Source organism: Pezoporus wallicus, unplaced genomic scaffold (genome assembly GCF_028554395.1).
Source record: "Pezoporus wallicus isolate ANWC-B61680 ecotype Strahan unplaced genomic scaffold, APGP_CSIRO_Pwel_v1 contig_12204, whole genome shotgun sequence".
Lineage (NCBI taxonomy): Eukaryota > Metazoa > Chordata > Aves > Psittaciformes > Psittacidae > Pezoporus > Pezoporus wallicus.
The window spans coordinates 101,253-116,345 of NW_026636745.1; the positions used below are offsets into that span (position 1 = coordinate 101,253).

The 15,093-nt window shown below is 44.0% G+C and overlaps 1 protein-coding gene across 3 annotated transcripts in view; it reads right to left on the reverse strand.

Moving 5' to 3' along the window:
* The window catches only part of MAP1A (microtubule associated protein 1A), a 49,103-nt gene that overhangs the window by 25,403 nt on the left and 8,607 nt on the right, over positions 1-15,093 (reverse strand). Inside the window, exon 1 of one of the 3 annotated variants that reach the window (XM_057401346.1) lies at positions 3,984-4,094. The exons of the other annotated variants lie outside the window; for them this stretch is intronic. The gene's annotated coding sequence lies outside the window, so the exon portion shown is untranslated. Of the gene's footprint in view, positions 1-3,983; positions 4,095-15,093 lie in introns of those variants that run through there. 3 annotated transcript variants of the gene reach the window in all.

Consider the following 15,093-nt stretch of genomic DNA (forward strand, 5'->3'; position numbering starts at 1 on the left):
ATGGCTTCTTGCCTACTTGTCCAAGACACCTATCAGCAGCTTCAGTGCCTGTTGACTGATATTCCTCAGGCAACATTCAGAAAAGAGATACTAATGGCATTTTCCTTCCAATTTTCTCCTTAGCTGTTTAAGAATTTGGCACTGGAGCTTAACAGAGTGGCACAGGTGAGATGCTTGGATCCCAGTGAAATAAAGGTTAGCTACAGCAAGTGCAAAAGTAATTAACTGAGTCTCTTATCTTGAAAATCAATAGGGGAAACAAATGACACAGACTTGCCAGTTTTGCTGCCATGTGTTTTAGCACAATATATTTGTAGCTATAGAACGCTGTGAAAAACAGTGCTGAGCTTTTAAAGCCTTTATCTTCTCACTAAAAAACACCAAAAGGACCTTTCTCAAGGCTACCAAAACACATGCAAGCAAAGCAGAACTAGCAAATGCCAGCCCACCCATGCAGTGGTACTGTGCAGCTTCTGGACTCACCTCCACGTGAGAGCTAAGACTGCAGCTTGTACGGCTCATGTCCTGCCAGCTGGTATTTTTATTCTCTTACCATGGCCAGTACCCCAGAGGCAGGAATGGACCCTCCTTTCCAATCTTAAAACTACAAGAGTTTCAGGTCAGGTATTTTATGCACATTTTCAGTAACAACTGTTTATTAAGCCACTGCTGCCTGAGGTGTCTTGCTGGCAACGAGGAGAGTCAGAAGAGGCTCAGCCTTTCCCACAGGGGGGGTCTGAAACCGTCTTGCTGTGCCTAAGCTCCGATCTGTTCTCACCTTTGCTTCGCACTAAAGACAAGGAGATAAGATTTCCACGCGCCTGACTGGCGACTGTAGAGGAGCTCTCCCCATGGCGCCTTCTCCTCCAGGTTCCCAGAAGTTAGTACAAACTTACAAAAGATTTCTTGCTTTGCAGAACGCCACACACAGGAACCGACACACCTGCATGAACCGGGAAAGGCAGGACCCTGAGGCAGGTTCTAGTAAATTGCCAGAGACTTCGGTGCTTCACAAGAAGGCTCACGAAAGACAGTAATATGTGCAAAAAGACACACAAGTTACGCTGTAGGAAACACTGATGATAGATGTGCATATTAAATCCTACCCCCTCTGTGATTTACATGCCTCCTTTCATGCGAGATCCTCAACCTTTGTTATCTTAGAGGAAATATCCAAGCCTTTACTTCCAAAACCAAAGAAAGGGCTCACTCATTTTCTTCCAGACACCCCAGAAATTGGGATGCTGCTTTTCAGAAAGACAGAAATGAACTGAAATGGCATTCACCATTAAAAAATAAAATAAAAAGCCAACCCAGTGCTATTCCATACAGTTAAGGGATCAGTTCAGCAAGACTTAAAGGCCTGTCTCAGGGGAACCAAGAACCTGCTGGCCCAGGACACCAATGCTCAGGTTCATCTCTGAATAAAACCTCAGACAAAACTTCCTGAACACCCGGATACACAGCTTGCTGTTCCATTAGTACAGGGAACACAGGACCATGCCACATAGAAGCTCATGCTGAGGAACTCCTCTTCCACCCTTTCTCTAGTGTCTGGGCATGCTCCTTTGAATGAAACACACTGCACCTCCCATTCATGTACACATGGCTTCCTTGCTTTCACGGAAGAGAGCTTCTCCTGGCTATTGCTCGTCATACTCCCAAGCTCAAGTCCATCATCCATCTATCACCGTATCTGCCGAGGATGTGACTCAGGTATGCCAGCAACACAGACATGAGGAAGAGTGGCAAAAAGACATGACAGCATGTGGATTGTTTTGTCATGAAAGAAACTACTGCAAAGCTACACTTCTCTGTCTGCAGAATGTGAGCAGGGTGGAGGTTGTGACAGCCTGGCCTTGTCAGATAGCAGGAAAGGAGAGGAAGGAGAGTTAAAAAAGGGTTCCTGTCCTATATAGGACAGCTACTTGCTGGAGAAAGTGTCAGGACAGACATGCAGTCTGGATGCAGCCAACCAGTATGGAGCCACCAAGGAGATAGGGAGGGTACTGAACCTATACAGCAAAAAGCCCCCTACCCCATCAGCAGAAAGAGGAATGCCCATCATGCTGGAATAGGGCCCAGCCTGCAGGGCTTTTCACAGTGGAACCAGGGCTACTTGGAATAGAAACAGCCTTGTCTGAGATCAGTTTGAAGCAGAGCTTGTTTCCTCTGCAGTCATAAGCCAGCAGGCACCAGCTGCAGAATTTGCCGCAGTGTGTGTGTGCGCACAGCCACGCTCCTCCCCTCCAGCTCCCTCCTCCTCCCCTCCCCACATCACTTACAGCCCCAGTCTGACCACTCTCAGCCCCCTCTTCCCCCTATTAAGAGAGGGTTTGTTGGCATCACTACTGACTTCTTTTCATTGCTCCCTCCATGGGCAATGAGGTTTGCCTCTCCTCCTTCTCCCTCTTACCCAAACCAGCAGATATTCATGGTCAGATACCCTGGTCTGTGCAATGTGCCAAGCCCTGCTCCAGCTCCTCTAGCTCTGGACCCTGGAGGTAGAAGGCCCTATTTTGAAAAATTTCAATACACTTTATTATTCGTGTACAGACGATTTCACACTCTCAACAACATGCTCGGTGGTGGCAACACTAAAGAAAGCCAAAGACACCCTATGAAAATAGAGCCCCGTGTGTCTGTGGACTGCAAAGGTGTCATCGCCACACTTTACCACTGTGATGCAGGAGGGCTAATCATCAAGGGAAAAGCTAGCCCCTCATACCTCTGTGCTGCATGAGAAACATAGCAGGGACAAAGGACCACTTCTAGGAAAAACAAAGCACTTTGCTATTCTCATTTCTAAAGCACAAAATCCCTCCCTAAAGCCTACTAGGATGAAAATCAGCTCCAAGCCTGGCCACATCTTCTCTGCTCTGTTTCTCTAGTAAGGCTACATCACTCACACTTTACAAGAACCTTCTCTTTTTCCTCCCCATTAACTGGACACATTTGGATGCTCTCTGTCTTCTTGTAACAGAAGAATGTAGTGTTGAGCAGCTCAAAGCCAGACTTCAGCTGGTTCAAGACTAATCAAGTGTAGGTGTGCAGCACCAAAGGAAAAAGGAATTGGAAAGGGGCTCTCTCCCATCTAATCAGCAGAATAGCAGTCATCCTTAACAACCCTCCCCCCTCCTGCCTGGCATTAGCCTCATTCCAGCATCAGTGCAGAGCTGAGCATTATGCTGCTTTCACCAAGCCTTGCCCAAAGGGAGCATCCATGAGATGCCTTATGCCACCGCCTCCCTTCTCCAGGAGCACACCACCTTCAGGAAAGGCCATACTGGGATAAGTCATAATGCTGCAGGACTCTGTAAGTCCCTGGCAGGCGGAGTATCATCTCCAGATTCTTTTCTAGACCCATCTTAATACACCCTTCCCCTGTCTGAGCTAACACCGCAAGTGCAGTAAACAGCTGAGCAGCCAGGGAATTCGGACTCTGTTCCTATACTTGGGCCACAAGCAGCTGAGAAGAGGCGAGGTCCTCAGATCATAAAGGAAAGAAGGAAAAAAAACCCAGCAACAACAACAAAAAACCAAACAAAAAAAAAACAACAAACCAACCCAAACACTCCATCTGCAGTCACCTTTCCCTCTTGCCACTGGCCCTCTCCCCTTAACCACCAATGACAACCCCCCACCACCCCAGGATCAAATTCCAAGGGCAGAAAACCGCATCCGTCACAGAATGCTCCGCACGGATTTCTTCACCTGCTCCCCCCAAGGGCAGAGCAGCCCCAGCCCCTGAGACAAGGCGGAGGAGAGCCCGAGCAGGGCTGCGCCCGCTCTCCGGGTACCGGAGCTCGCAGTCACTCCAGCACAAAAGGGAGCAGCCTTCTCCAAAGCCAAGAGCATCCCGGCAAAGACAAAGCCAGCGCTAAAGGCTCAGTCCCGCACCCGCCCCGCGCCGACCCAGCGGCTCGGCCCCTCTGTCCGCTACCGGCACCCGCGGAGCGCCCATCCCCACCGCGCGCACGTACCATCGCGGCTGGCGGCGGCCCGCGCAGCAGCAGCCGTCGGAGGGCGCCGGGAGCGCCGCGGAGGCACCGGCACAGCCCGAGCTGCGGCGAGAGCGGCGACGGCGGGGGAGGAGCCGGCGCTCCGCACCCCGCCCGTCGGGGGCCCGAGGCAGAGTTAACCCCCCTCGCTCCGCGGGCACCGGCAGCGCCGGAAGGTTGCGGCTGAAGCCTGGCGCATCCACGGCCCCTGTTTTAGCTCTCGCTTTCTGCCCTCGCAAACATGTCCAGGCCCCAGCTGCCGGGAACGTGGCTCTTGGTGCTTTGTAAATGGCAGGGTGGTTTCACAAAGCACAGCTCTTTGGCAGACAAGTACTGCTTAACCAGCAAGACTCAGAGCTCCTTAAAACAGCTATTGCCTTTGCCATGCGCCAGTTAAATAACTGGCCTAAAAAGCCTCCTGCAGAGCAGCTCTCCTGCCTTTGTGTCATCAGCTGCAGGTAACTTTTTAGCTTTTTAAGAAAAAAAAAAAAAATCGCAGAAAGCCTAAAAAACAACTGTCAAAAGCAGAAGAAAAGGGGCACTGAAGAGGGAAGCGCTTACTGAGCTTCAGGTCTCTCACAGTTCCTAAAGGGAGGGCACTGAGCTTCTAGTTCCCAAGTGCTACTTTCTAAAGCCAGGAAGACCTACAGAGGTATGATCAAAAACATTTCCATTTCTCCAGTTATTCAAGAAATCAGGTGATTCACCTGACAGTTACAGACCAGGCACCAGGATCGTGGAACAGGAGATACAGAGGTTTAGAATTTAAGAGGGGAAAAAAAATAAACCAAACCAAACAAACCAAACCCAATGTCAGTCATGCTCTGCCCTCCAGAAACCAACAACCCCCCACCACAAAAACCAGAAAACCCACACCCCAGAGAAAACGTACCCTTCCTAGTATTGAGGTTAAGGCTCGTTAATGTTCAATTCCAAGAACCACTCAAACATTGACATGTAAATACACTATTATCCTCTGATGCAAGGAAAGATTTATTTCCACTACTGACTTAAAGAAGAGAGGTGGAGTTTTTCCCCACTTGTGCTAACAGGATAAACGTCTCCAATTAGTCAGAGACAACAGTCACTGGATCAGTATGGTTTGAAACAAAGATCCTGCCTTTTGGCTGAGGAATTCTGTTCCTTGGGTACAGGGTATGGAATTACACTATTAACAGTGTGAACACTTCATCGCTGCACACCTGAGTCAGCATCACACTGACTGGGATGTTCTGGACCATAAACATTAAGAAGCCACAGACTGGCTATTCCCCCAGGCCTGCAGAAATAACACAGAAAACATTTTAAGAAGTCACTTGCTATTTTCAAACTTGAGGGTGCAGCCAGGATCACATCTCCATGCTTTTCTCTACCATGACACTTAAACCATTTTCATGTAAATGAAACCTGTGGGCCTTCAAGAACTACAGCTAAAGCAGAATACTGAATAGGACTTGCAATACATCTGGAGTCTAGAGAGGTTGTGCTTCTCTGAACAATAGCTCTGAGTTGCCCACTGTCTTCCACCAAATACACTACATTTTCTTCACAATTACCGACCAAAGGCTTTAACAAGAACATTCTCATGGACAGTATACTAGCTTCTGAAAAGTGGTAAGACAGAGCAACCATGGCCTGACCCAGCTACAGTCCTGATAGTGTTATAGGAGAAAGGACAGATATTTCTCCAAACTTCTACATGAAAAGCACAGTTTTCAACACACAGAACTCTAACCTCTGCAGGCAGCACCCCAGGCTTGTGAGAGCTTATCACATAAAACCCTCACAGTAACTACAAGAGAAGAGGTAGCAGGCTGTCACCACGGCACGCTGTGCAGAGAAGACTGCGGAGAAGTGCAGGGATTTCTTTGCATCCATCATCTTGGATGGATTTCTTTTCTTTGACTATCTAGTTACTGACTTGCACAGGTTATCTGCTTTCAGTAAATCAAAAGAACTGATTACTCTTTCAAGTCTTTGGCAAATCACTTATAAAATCCTCTTGGCTATCCTCACTTCTACCTAGATACAGCAGTTTTTACTCTTTTCTACAGCTTTACTAGGAGGTTTTTTAAGGATACCCGTTTTTGCTGAATACTTGTGCATCTTTCTGTTCAACTATTTAATAAGGCTTCCCTACTTCCTAGCGCCTTTATTATTTGCAGATATTTCACCTTTTTATTCTCTATGGTTGCTTAAATTCTGACTAAATGTTTGTTTTGCACTTTTCCCAAGTTTCCTTATTTTTTTAAACAGCCATTTCTGAAGTGAAGCAACACCTTGCTAGTTGTATGTATATTTCTATTTCAAGAAACCTTTGATGCCTTAAGTATTTGATTCGTCCAGCTGCTTTGCAGGTCCAACACAACCACATATTTAGGCTTCTCCTCCTTAAATTGAGAATAATATTTTCATCTTTCTCATACTGCAAGGCCAAAGGAGTGATTATCTGAGCTAATAGGAATTAGCTTCTCAACTTGCTGTGATATTCGACAGGTTTATAAGGTAGATAGCCCAAGTCATCCATTCCCTTTAGCTCTATCACCTTCAAGTAAGGTTTTATTTTTGTGTTAATGCAGGAGCAGGGAAGCCATCAGCACCTCTTACCAGCCTCTTTTCCAATTCCTACTCTAAGCAAATTCATGAACTGTGCAAGTTTTCTGTGGCAACACTGGTCTCTTGTCCCAGAAAATAAGGCTTTAAAAACGGTGATCCTAATTTAACTCAGCAACTCAAAAGCTTTAGGGAAAATGACAGAAGATGACCTGTCTAGAACTCTCGGTGGAAAGGACAAAGAGGTTTATAAATCAAGGCTGCAAAACTGGAGCAAACATGAGCAGTACTAAAAGACCAAAAGGAACATGACAAGAGGGATTGAGGCAAATATTGGAGCACAGCAAGAACTGCCACATGTCCCCTGCATGGATGCAGCATGACTCCTTAGCATCCAAAGGGGTGGCTTAATGGAGCAGAGAGGAAGGAGGGCCTAGGATCTGATGCTAGTGATTTCTTACTGACACTGGAATCAAATCCTCATGTTTTCCTAACACAACTAACACAGTTCAAGGAAAGACTTCTCCAAAAGTGTTTCAAATAAGCAGCATGCATCTCCCTGAAGAAAAACCTGTGCCTTCTACAGTATTCACTTGGCTTCACTGCTCGGATGCCTTTGCCAGCATTAGTTCCCAATCAGCACCCTCAGGACTGCTCCAGCCAGAGGCACAGGAAAGCTTTCCACATGTCCCAACAGACACACAGAATGAAGAAGGTACAAACCAGATCTAGCACTGAAAGCAAGAAAGAAGTGCAACCAAGGCAATGTGAGTGAAGCTCCAAGGGCCAAAATATGGTACAACATTCCTCTTCTTGCAAAGGGTATATTTTAGTGCCAGACATGTTAAGCTGCCTCGGGTCACATTCTCTCTGAACCAGCCAAGAATCTCTATTAAAAGGCAACAGCTGCCCCAGGAAGGGTCTGATGCCTGGAACTTGCTGATTTAACTCTGTTTCCAGCACCTGAACAGAGGCAAAAAGGCTGTTAACATCCTTCTGAAGAATGTGTCAGTCCAGAGGCACAGATTCACCAGATGCCCTGTTATCCAGGTTACAGATGTCATGCTACTCTACGGAGCGGACGTTTCTGACAAAAAATCATAGCAGGATCCTACAGACAGCTAAGAAGCATCAGTGGCAACTGTGAAAATGATGCAAATGGAAGGCTGGGAGCTAAGCCTGCCAGACAAACCAAAAGGAAGGCTGAGGAGAGGGTAGAGGAAGATTTAGAATTGGCTTTGGCACAGGTAAAATTTCTAAGACAAACTGCATTGACAATACTCTGACTACAGTGCCATGTGTCTGTGACTCGGTCCAATCTTGCTTCATTTTTCTCCTCAGTTTGATATTCAGAATTGGAAATAAAGACATAGAACTGCAGGAATTTTTCTGTAAGCAATGCAGAACAGTTCTGCCACATTTCTTGAAGCTGCAGAACCCATAACCTGTCAGGTTCATGTGGATTTAACTGGCATTGTATGGAGGCTTCTCTCACAATGAATCGAAGTTTGTAGACAAGCAAAAAAAAACCCAAAACCTAAGAGAAACTAACAGCCACAGGAGCTGGTTGCTGTTACATGCAAAGATATCACAATGAATAACCGAATGCTGTGATTACAGAAGAGGAACTGTTCTTCCAGGCATATTTTAAATTTAAAGAGAAAATGTTAGTCCCTGCAAACTAGTGCTAGTAAATTGTTTGTATGTTTTGAATGCTACAGTTACCAGCCATTTCCTGCTTACAAGACCAACTAGTCAAGAAACAGAAAAGATGGAAAATAGTTGAATGTTCTTTAGACATTGACAAAATAGGACATCATTCTAGGCACTATTCTCTCCTGGGTTTATGCCCTCTTGTAGGATATCAGCACTGCAGCACATGCTTTCTTGGAAGGAAGTAGCTGGGATGCAACCAGAGAGGAAAAACAAATGGAGGAGAGGAGAAGGAAAAAAAAAAAAAAAAAAGAAGAAGAAAATCAATAACCACTTTCAATTATTCATCTCCATGGAACAGGAATAAAAATGCACACAAATGCCATATTTGGAACAGTGATTCCAGGAGAACTTTCTTTATAGGAGTCAAACTGTCTACCGCAGGTTTTCCTGCAGAATCATAAGTACTCAATAAAGTTTCAGAGGCAAAGAGGAAGGGTTAGGTCAAACTCAGACAATTCACCTACCCTAAGGCAAAGTAAGATTGTGAATAGCCATAACCACTTCCACACTAGCTACTGTCAAAAGCAAAGGCAGACAAAACCCCAAACTGAGTAAAACTACTGAGAATGGGTCATCTGAAACAAAAACATGGCCTTGTCCTGTTGGGGACAGTCCCTTTAGGGACTGTGCCCTGCCCCCCCCCATCTCTTCCTCTTTATCCATGAGAAATTTGAGTCTCATCCATCTTGCCTGTTCTGGAAGGTTCTACAGATAAAGACCAATCTCACTGGGGAAAAACCCTACCAGTCTAATGAATTCAAAACTCATTCCACCAAATCCATACAACAAAGGACTGGAAATCATTGAATTATTCACGTTTACCACACAAAGTACTAAAGAAAACAAAACAAAATAAACTTTTACTGTATCCTGAAAAAAGGGCCAGCCATTCCCCAATCATTGTTTTCCTTTTCCACATAATTCAAGGGTTAATCTACTCTCAAGGCCCATTCAAACAGATCCTGACGCCTCAAACCTTTATGTATGAAAGACAGTACAGCAGAACAGGCTCAGTACAATACACTACCTGCACTTTCCTTGAAGTGTCCAAAAAACTGTTCCAGGACAAACCCACTTGCTCTTTACTCTTTGGCTCCATATACACTTCAAGAATTTTAATTCCATGAACTGCCCACAACATTTAACTACAATGCCTTATTTTAGAAGCAAGAGTTAATTATTCAGTAGGGCAAGTTCTAACTTCAGAAAAGCTACCAGTGAGTTCATGACTGGGGCCATCTCAGTGCTAGGAGCTTTGATTTAAGGAACTCACAAAATTGAAAGGTTAGTTATCTGTGGAGATAAATGCAGAAAACAAAGGAAAAACCTCATCAAGCATTAGTTTGTCTGTGTTTTGTGTAAAGACTAATTTTGAGTTGAAGATAATTATAGCAGTTTATTTCTAATTCAATAATTACATCAACAGTCTGGCTTGTGAAGCTTTATTCTAAATTATATCTGTATCAGGAGTTCTCCCACAAGCACTGCACTGACAGCTTTGCTAGCAGCTTCCCATACACACCCAGTCCTAAGTGATGACTAAAGAAAGGAGAGGTGTACCTGGATTGGCTAGGTTTCCCATTGCAGTAGTGTCTTACAGTCTCTCTACAGCAAACGAGGCCCTCCCCGCAGCAGATAGCTCATTCTCTACTATTTCCCCCAAGACAGCAGGAATCTTTGGTTGCAATGAACATTTTTCTTTAACGAACATGCATGCATATAGTACCCCATTTAGAGACAGGAGGTCAAAGAATAACACTTCCATACAAAACAAGAAACGAGCTTGTGGTGACCACTGGACCACATAGGAACTTAGCCTCCAAGAAATCACATCTATGTGTGCTGACTGTGTGCATGCAGCATAGCACTGCTACACAGAGTTGTTTATTATAAGCTATACCCTGCAGTTTTAGGAGGCATCCTATCCCTGAACTCAAGTCGTAAAAGTCTGACAGCTGGTGAAACAATATTTGTTCAAGATATCTTTAGGAGAATCTCATGTAACTGTTATAAAGGAACAGATTACCTGAAAGAAAATACAGTACTTGTTAACTGAAACTCCTGATTAGTATCAAAGCATTGATCTAGCTACTGGACTAAACAAACAAGAGCAGGAAATTTACACCGTGCTTGTGTATGACGGTTACATTCTAGCGGTCAACTGTGAAGCAGTAACTTCAGAGCAGAGCATGGCACCATGGGCTCAGCTGTGTCCAGAGCTAGCTGTGGGTGTACTGCGGGCGATAGAGTAACTCCGTGGTCAGTAACGTGGCCCTTACAAAGACCACCCCATTTTGCTGATGGGTTGGTTGGTTGTTTTATTTTGATCTTCACTAGGGTTTTAAATTTTGAAAGGCGGATTCCAAGATTCTAAAACTGAAAAGATCCCAACACAGCTACAAGCATTGCTTGAGGTCAAACCACCCCAAATTAGCCTGCTTATGCAACAGAATGCTTTATGAGGTGAGAAGACAACTGCAGGTAATAAGATTTCTTCCAGAAGAGAACTCAGGCCTAGTAGGTCCAGGCAGAATGCAATATGGTAGCTGGAAAGCACAATAAACAAATTGAAGCTCGAAGTGAGGCATGACTTTAACCCTTGGTAACTAGCCACTGCACAATGACCTGCGGGTTGTGGCAGACTGCTGCAACCTGATACAAAGGAAAAACATCTCACCTTAAAATGTCCATATAACACAAAAAAATACCCCTCCCCCCCAAAAAATAAAATTCAATCCCCACAAATGATAGTTAAAACATTAATTTGGTTTAAAATAAAAATAGGAAACTGTCTTCAGGTAGCTAATTTATTTTCTTTGTAGTGCTCCTAGTTTTCCAAAGCTCCCATTCAGGAATTGACTCATTTGTTCCATTACTGCTTCATATAGGCCAGTAGCATAAAGCACAAAGTAAAAAAACTACAGGTGGGACAGGGCTCTGGTGTGGATCCTCTGCAGCAGCACATTCGCCCCAGCCAGAAATCAGAAAAGCCGATTGCTTCTGCACACTATACCCTGAAGTTTCCAAATCAAGTAAGGCATCCCATTACACAGAACAGAGTGAAAGCACGTTGGTATTTCAAAGGAAGATGCATCTAGACACAAGCCCTTATGATCCTTGTTGACTCCACTTCAGAATTCTTGGCTTTCTAGCACGAAGACTGTTTCAACTTCTCAGTGTCAAACAGAAAGCATGGCATCTCAGTTCTCACAGAAAGCAGCAACACCAGATCAGGAAAGGAAAACAGCGCCTCCCTTCTGCACTTTTAAGTTCTTACAAAGAAAGAGGCATATGTTCTAGCAATGCCGTGGTTAGTAGAGCAAGGCAAACCAGACAGAATCCTGGAACAGAGCCAGTCAGACTGAGGGACATCTGTGTTCTAAGGAGGTAGGAATTATGGCATTAAAATTACAATAGCACATGACAACCATTAATCTCATGGCAAAATCGGATTAACAGACTCCTTCCACAGTTTTCCCCTCTTCTGAATCTGCAGCAGAAGCAGTCTTACCTTCCTCAGCCTGAGGGCCTGCCGCATTTAAGGGGTGCACATGCCCCTTGCGCACCAGCACGGGCAGCTGAGGACACAACAGCCCATTTCACTTCAGTGCCATCAGGTGCTCTGCTCTACACCACCGCAGTGAGATAGCACAGCTTCGCTCACATTTGCTGGCTGTGAGTGAAGATGTTTCACACTTGAGGAACCCACTGTGAGCAGCTGTGGCCAAGCCTTCCTACGTGTTCCCATGAGCTCATATACGGGGATGGCTCAGCCCAGGGTTCTCAGGCCCAGAAAGCGGCCAGCACTGGATCACCCAAAGCCCCCTACCTCCAACAGTTTACATGCAGCAGTCAGGTAAACAGAAATTGAGAGCAGCTGCTCAAGAGACTCCTTCAAGCCCACGCCAACACAGGGATTCTTTAAAACGAAGGAAGAGAGCTGGGAAACTGCCTTCATACACAGTAGAGGGAAACAGACCAATAAATCAGTCAGAAAATTATATACAGCTATTGAAACTGTCACATGTTAAAGATTCTTTTCCTACTTAATCCTTTTTCCCCCTTTACTTATCTTGTTTGTCTTAGCAAGGACTAGTTACCAAAGAAGGGTCAGTATACTGGTTTTAAATGCATAAAATGCAGCCCAATATTATCAAAGAGAACTCTGAAGATGTGCAGTTTCCAGGAGCTGTCTTTGCATTAAAAACATCTGTTAAAGATGGTAAAACCAGCATTTTGAATTAAAATTTTATATATGATCTTATAAGGTTTTGCTTTTGTCCTATCTCTTGTTTTAATGCTTAGCGCTGCAGGTCAAATAGAGAGAGAAATATTCTGTAATTATTTCTGTTCTGTATTTGGAAGAAATTAAGAATATATTTTAGAGACAATGAAATTCCTTCTATTTTAACGCTAATGGTGGTAGGAGATTGCAGCAATCAGGCTAAGTCTGTACAAACAGACAATTTCTGTACAAGATCTAAGAGACTGACTAAGAAGCTCTCAGCCTGCAATTTGAGCTCCAGTGCTCAGGCATTTAAGTCTGAGAAGACTGGAAAACCCATCAGCAGTAAAGATTCAAATAGAATACAAAATGAATGCCAATGAACATGGCATTACACAAAATGACCTTACTTCTTAATAAAAACCAAATAAGCTTGTCAAAATATCAAAGGCTGTATTGATTTAGTGCAATTACTGTTTCACAAGGCATGTCATATAAGCCTACACCAGGGCTTGTGCTGTTCACCATATTCATAAACAACCTGAAAAGGAAGAAAGCAGACTGTTGGCACAGCTTACGGGTAATACCAAGTTATTAGCATGGCTGAGGATGAACTACTGAGGGAGACTTCCACACGCCAAGTTTCATTTGGCGTTTTATTTATCTCAGTATAAATCACACATGAGTGCTAACTAAAGTTATTACCACTGGGGAGAGATCTTGAGATTATGATAGTCTCAGCTCACTGACCAGGAGCAGTACAAAAGTGAATAGATGTGGTAGAAATCAGGAAAAGCAGTAACAAGCTTGTGACACTGTGTCAATACATAGCTGTTCTCCACTTTGAACACTACACACTTCTGACAACAGCATCTCAAAGAGGTAGACTTGTAAAACATTAATAAAACAAGAAAGATGGAAGGTATGAAAGAGCTTCCCTATAAGGAACCATTGGGTAAGCCTGGCCTTTTCAATCTGAAGAAAAAAAAAAGTAAATATGCCAAACCTATATCACAACTAGATTGGACAGGAATTGTGTAATGTAGAAAGGTACATCGGAATGAGACCAGACAGGAATCAGAATCCAGTGAAATAAAAGAGGTTGCAGGTTTTTTCCTATAACATGCCACTGAACTATTTCAGTTCTTGCCAGATTTCTTTTTACTTCTAGCAGGGAAAGACTGAATAACTGCGGATGTTGAAGAGCGCTGAACGTTACTAAACATGCAGAAAACATCTCTTCAGGACCTGGAAAGGGATACGAGCTAGAATGGTACAAGGAGGAATTATTTCATGCACTCATCTAACATTCTTGTCCACCCATCCACTTTTTGTCCCTGGGCTGGGTTTACCTTTTGCTTGAACCAGTACAACTACCTACCCTAGCATATAGCATTATTACAGAATGCACAAGTACCTGGTTAATGTATGTCTAACTCGTAAATCCTGGTGGTGCTTGCAAGTCCCATGGGGATATTCTTCACCAGTATCTGGGGGAAAAATCCCAAGCTGTTTGGAACAAAAGTCATCTGAAAAGAGCAATGCTTGGGATTGCTGCAGACACATGTAGCAACAAGAAACATGGGCTGCACTTGCAGCATGGGAAACTATTTTGGGAGGCTGCAGTTCAAATGATCTTTGAGGTCATGCTCAATGTGGTTACTATGAAAGCAGATATGGCCCTCAAGCACATACGAAAGCAGCACAGAAGATGACAAATGTCTGCTTTTACATTTCTCTGGTCAGAAGTATGTTGGCAGACAAACAATGCAGGAAAGTTAATTGCTCAAGTCCTGGAAATCATATATGAAAGCCCAAAGAATCATTGCATCGGGGAAAGGGGGGGCAGTGAGTTAACCACTGACATTTTTTATGACTTAAACATGCAAAATTAAGACATAGAAGTCCTTTTACTAATAGCCAAGAGCTGAACAAAACCCCCCATTGGATGATGTAGGTTATAGAAATCTCTAGCAAGAAGCCACAGCTGTGGGTAACACTTACTGTAATATAATTTTCACACACAATTGGTCTTTTGCCTCATCTAGAACAGCTTTTGTTCGAATACACAAACTATCTGGGATCTGCAATTTGAATAAACAAGGCAGTTTTATTTACTGTTACGCACTTGAGATCGATCACTGAAAACTAACTAAGCAGTGTAGTGGAAAAAAGTATATGGCACAAACTGTCACTCATAGCCATTCAAGTTAGATGAAGATGATGAGCCACTTGTACAAGTAAAAACATTAACCTATGAGTTGTTACTTTAAAAGGAGGATTGAATGCAGGTTTGAGACGAAGATGTGCATAGTGGACTTGTGCATTTGCTTTTGCTTATCAGGTTTGTCAACTTATCACAACCTGATTTGTGTCACTAGTAAATATCCTTATTCTTTAACAAGACTTTTGCAAAGTCAAATTCATTGAAGCACAGAACAGCCCAGGTTGGAAGGGACCTCAAAAGATTATCTAGTCCAACTTTTATAGTAAAAGGAACATAGATGGTATTTATCTAGCACCCTGTTCAATCACATCTTGAAAACCTCCAGTGATGGGGACTCTACAACATCCCTGGGGTGGTTGTTCCTGTGACTC